This window comes from Anolis carolinensis, chromosome 3, assembly GCF_035594765.1.
Source record: "Anolis carolinensis isolate JA03-04 chromosome 3, rAnoCar3.1.pri, whole genome shotgun sequence".
NCBI classification, from domain to species: Eukaryota; Metazoa; Chordata; class Lepidosauria; order Squamata; family Dactyloidae; genus Anolis; species Anolis carolinensis.
In genome coordinates this window covers 10,335,535-10,341,118 of record NC_085843.1, presented here as the reverse complement: position 1 = coordinate 10,341,118, position 5,584 = coordinate 10,335,535, and positions in this window count along the sequence as shown.

Below are 5,584 nucleotides of genomic sequence, written 5' to 3'. Positions count from 1 at the left end.
TCGAAAAGAGTTTCGCCAGGTCTGAAAATCACATCCAATTGCTTGCAATAAAGTGAATCTCAAAACATAGAGGGGCGCATTGAAATGAAACGCTCTCTCACACACACAATCCTCAGCAGCCCCGATATGCAAGCAATACAAGCATGGTTAAAGCATAGTAACACCCACCATCCAATGCGCATAATATATAGTCAATGCAAGCAATTTGCATACAGCAAATGGGGAATAAATATGGCAAGGCTCATGCTCCTGACAGGCGGGAGCTTCTATCACCTCTGAAAGCAGAGTTCATCTTTTTCTACCAGCCAAGGAAGAAGAATCAGTGTGTTGAAGCACATTTGGCTTGTGGAATGTGCTTGCATCTGTCATGAGCTGCGCCAGCCTTTTTTCTTTTTTGACATATGAAATGTCAGTATGCCTCTTTTGTGTGCTTGTTTTGAGCATCCATATTGGCAGTAATTTATGTAAAGTTGTTTAAAACGTTTGTATGTCTGTTTTTGGCAATATGGGCCACGCAAGCTTTGTAGATTTTAAGCAGTGTGTACATATGTTTAACTGCTCCTGTTTATGGCAATTTGGTTTGGATTAGTGATGATTCATGCTTAGCTACATTTACTCTTTAATGGGACTACATCCTATTGTTAGTCCCGACTACAAGAGACCTTTTAAATAAATGGGCTTTACTTACATGTTGATTCAGCTTTCAACAATGGATTCCATTGGCTACTTTTGGGGGTCTAAATAATTCTTACTTCCTTACAGTTCTTGTTTCCTTAGTTTCTAATATCAAAATCATGTTTTATTCCTCTTCTCTTCCTTTCTCTTTTTTAAATTCCTTCCCTCTCTTCTGTCATACCCTTTCTCTCCCTTTCTCTTTCCTTCTTTCTTATTTCCTTCCCTCATATCTTCCCCTTTCCTTTTTCTTTCTTCCTCTCTTCTTTCTCCCCTTTTCTCATTTCTTTCATTCCTCCCCTTCCCTCATATCTTTCCCCCTTTTTTCCGCTTTCTTCCTCCCCCCTTTTCTTTCTTTCCCCTCCCTTTCTTCCCATTCTTTCTCCCTTGCCTTCCTCCCTCTTTTCGTCATCGTCTCACTCGTTCAGTCGTTTCTGACTCTTTGTGACCTCATGGACCAGTCTGTTAATGTGGGATTTGTGTATTGATAGTGTTTAAATGCAATTTGTGTCTTGGTTTGTATTGCATACTGATTGCATCATCCAGAGTGTGCTATAGTCTGGAAAGAGTTAATTGCTGTGAAGCTGTGATGACCTTGATGTGTGGCTGGAGCTGGGGAGTGTCCAGACACAAGTGTGTGTATGCATTACTGATTGCGTTCAGTTCCGTTCTGTTCTGCTGTCTGCTGAAAAGTCAAGTACTGTGTCCATTGTCTGCAAGTCTGTTTGTCTTGTACAGTAAAACTTTGTATATAGTTTTACCATCGTCTCTGATGTCTCTTCGTTCTCCATTCCACTGACTCCATTCAACTGCTGCTGTGCTGCGTAATTACTCTGACACAGTCCAGGCCAGAGCTCCCTGTTGGCCGTCACTGCCCCCAGTTCCTTCAAGGTCAAGCTAATCACTTCAAGGATACCATCCATCCATCTCGCCCTTGGTCGGCCCCTCTTCCTTTTTCCTTCCATTTTTCCCAGCATCATGATCTTCTCCAAGCTTTCCTGTCTTCTCATGATGTGGGCAAAATACTTCAACTTTGCCTCTAATGTCCTTCCCTCCAGTGAGCAGCCGGGCATTATTTCCTGGAGGATGGACTGGTTGGATCTTCTTGTGGTCCAAGGCACTCTCAGGATTTTCCTCCAGCACCAAACTTCAAAAGCATCTCTCTTCCTTCGCTCAGCCTTCCTTATGGTACAGCTCTCGCATCCATAGGTCACTATGGGAAATACCATTGCTTTCACTATGCGGACCTTGGTTGCCAGTGTGATGTCTCTGCTTTTCAGTATTTTATCCAGGTTGGCCATTGCTCTCCTCCCAAGAAGTAGACGTCTTCTGATTTCCTGGCTGCAGTCTGCATCTGCAGTGATCTTCGCGCCTAGAAATACAAAGCCTATCACTGCCTCCACGTTTTCTCCCTCTATTTGCCAGTTGTCAATCGGTCTGGTTGCCATGATCTTGGTTTTCTTGATGTTTAACTGCAGCCCGGCTTTTGCACTTTCTTCTTTCACCTTGGTGATAAGGCTTCTCAGCTCCACCTCGCTTTCAGCCATCAGAGTGGTATCATCTGCATACCTAAGGTTGTTAATGTTTCTTCCAGAAATTTTAACTCCAGCGTTGGATTCGTCAAGCCCCGCACATCACATGATGTGTTCTGCATACAAGTTGAATAGGGAGGGTGAGAGTATGCAGCCCTGCCGCACTCCTTTCCCAATCTTGAACCAGTCTGTTGTTCCGTGGTCTGTTCTCCCTGTGGTTACTTGGTCTTTATACAGATTTCTCAGGAGACAGACAAGGTGACTTGGTATCCCCATACCACCAAGCACATGCCACAGTTTGTTATGGTCCACACAGTCAAAGGCTTTTACCTTCATACAATTTCACTTAGGGCCAATCCAGACAGGCCCTAAAATACGCGTCTTCCCACTTTTGCAAGTGGGGCATCCAAATGACGCCCCACAAGAAAGCGGTTGTGTTCACCACAAAACAGGAAAACCCTGCTTTGTAGTGAATTAATTTGATAGCTCATTAGACACGTGCCTTTGTGAATGGCCAGAGTTGAATGGGCTATGGCCCTGTGTGGATAGGCTCATGGGGAGTCCTGGAATTTCCCTGTAGCCTGTCAAAATATCCATCCTGCACCTTCTGGGTTCCTGGAGCCCAGAAACTGCAAGATTGACCCAACAACCCCCTCCCAAAACCCCTTGAAAATGGGGGGGGGAGTAAAAAAATAACTTACTGGCTTCCATTAGATCTTACAGCACAGTTCCTGGAATGTAGCATTACGTGTGAGAAAGTGAGAGAAAGGCAGGAGCGATTTGGGCCCCCTCGCTTTCTTGCACGTAATGGCCCATTCCAGGAACTGTGCTGTGAGGCCTAATGGAGGCCAGTAAGGTCTTTTTACTCTCTCTCTCTCTCTCTCTCTCTCCCCCCCCCCCCCAATTTTAAGGGGTTTTGGGAGGGGGTGGGTTCTGTCTCACTTCTTTTCAAAAGGTTTCAGGAGGGCATCTGGACACCAGAATCAGTTTTGAGTCAACTTTAGATTTGGTTTGGTTATTTGGGGCGCTGAGTCAGGAAATTGCATTGGATAGACCACATCAGGTCTAGTTTCTGATACAGAACATATGCCATTCAGTAGTCACCATATGCTGATCCACAGAAAACCATATTCAATGAGTCTCAGCACTATAAGAGGTTGTCACGAGACTAGTCGCTCTCGTTGCAATGGTGTAGTAACGGTGAGGCTGCGGACCATATTTCAGTTCTTGGGGACCACTGGTGGTCCATGGACCACAGGTTGGGAACCTCTGCTCTAAACTCTGGGCCCAAAATAAGTTTGGTTTATGTTGGGAATCATCCTGGACTACTCAAGTCTAAATACAGTTAGATAGATGATAGAGTTAGATTGAGGGAATCCTTTCCCTGTTTCCAAAGCATGCCTAGACAGGCTTTACTGTGTTTCACTCTATCCTGTTTACGTCACATCCCTTACTTTGAAGTTAGTAGAAATGTGAATCTCCAGGGACACTAACTTCCCATTGGTCAGAATGTCTTATGGCCCCAATAAACTGGACCATGAGGTTGGAACCATTTTGGTTCTCTCTTCTCCCTTTGTTCTTCAAGCTAACAACACATCCTGCCATCTCTCCGGGCAAGACGTAACTATTTAGATGTTTGTTATTTTTCCTCTCATATTTTTCCTTAGAAACCAGTCTAGAGTAGACTAGACAGCTCTCAAGCCTTTCTATCTACAATGGAGTTCTTTTTACCTGAATAAATACTTTTTGAACTTTTACTGAGACTCTACAGTCCATTGCAATCCTAAATGGTCAAAGGCTTCTCTTTGCTCGCCCCGTGTAAGTAACTGTTGCATTTGAAAGCTTTTGCTTTTGCTACTCTGCTGTTTTTTGGTGGAATCTCCCCCAGAGAGGGTTAAATTGAGTCTAACCGCTCAGAGATTGCCACAACAGTTTAAACCGCTGCATTATTTTAAGTCAGCTAATGAAGCGTCTGTGCACCAAGTTTGGTTCAAATCCAGCAAACCATATAGAAGCCTTTGTGGTACAAATAAATAAACCAACAAACACACACAATCTGAGATATATATGTATGTATATGTATCTGTGTAATTACAAATATCTGACTTACAAATGACTCCTAGGTAAGAACAGAGATGAGACAACAGAAAGTGAGAGAAATCTGCAACTCGGAAGGGAAATTCAGTCCTGAAACAGTTATTATCATGGGGAAAAGGAGTCTCCACTGAAACTTTCTCACCAGTCCTTGTTTCCACAACAGGCAAAATTTTCCAAAATCCAATGATCACAAGGACAGAAAGTGAGATGAAATCTTCTGAAAAGGAGCACATACAGCAAAACAAACACCACAAGGGTGTTAACCCTTTACTATACTATCCAAAACTTCTATCTTTATCTATCTATCCTCTCTCTCTCTCTCTCTCTCTCTCTCTCTCTTTCTATATGTGTGTGTGTGTATATATATATATATATATATATATATATATATATATATATGGGGGGGGGGCTGGAGGAACACTTTAAAATGTACCTGTTCCAACTTATATACAAATTCAATTTAAGAATAAACCTACAGAACCTATCTTAGAATCATAGAATCATAGAGATGGAAGATCCAGTGGGCCAAATAATAATAATAATAATAATAATAATAATAATAATAATAATAATAATAATAATAATAATAATATCTTTATTTGTATTCCGCCATATACCCGCAAGGGGACTCAGGGCCATCCAGTCCAACCCCCTGCCAAGAAGCAGGAAAATCGCATTCAAAGCATTTTTTATAACTTAAAGACTGCTTGTATAAAGAGCGAGAAAGAGATGTGTATAGGATTCATTCCCCACTGAGATGGAAACCCACCAGGAGAATCACATAGGAACTTCCTTCCTTCCTTCCTTCCTTCCTTCCTTCCTTCCTTCCTTCCTTCCTTCCTTCCTTCCTTCCTTCCTTCCTTCCTATTATTCTATGCTTCTATAAAGAAAGCTAAAGTGTTTCAAGATCTGGCCAAAATAATACAACTGCAAAACACAAACCTCTAATGATGAAATGATGGCAAGGTCAAAAGTCCAATTAATGAAATATATTAAAGGCCCGATATCCAGGAATATAAAATCACAATTAAAATCGAGCAATTTAGAGCAGTCGTGGATAGTGAGATCTGGACCGCAGATAGCAAGACCCGAGCTGTGGATGTCAAGATTCAGAAGCAGATAATGAGATCTGGACGGGAGCCGCAGCGAGTTCGTTCCTGGCAAGACGAAAAGCTAAAACCTAATGTTCCCCAATCAAAGAAATCTCACCAGTTGAAAAACAAGCCAGAGTTCAGGAGTCAAGCCAGAAAGTCAGGTATACAAACTGAAGTCAAAGTCCATAA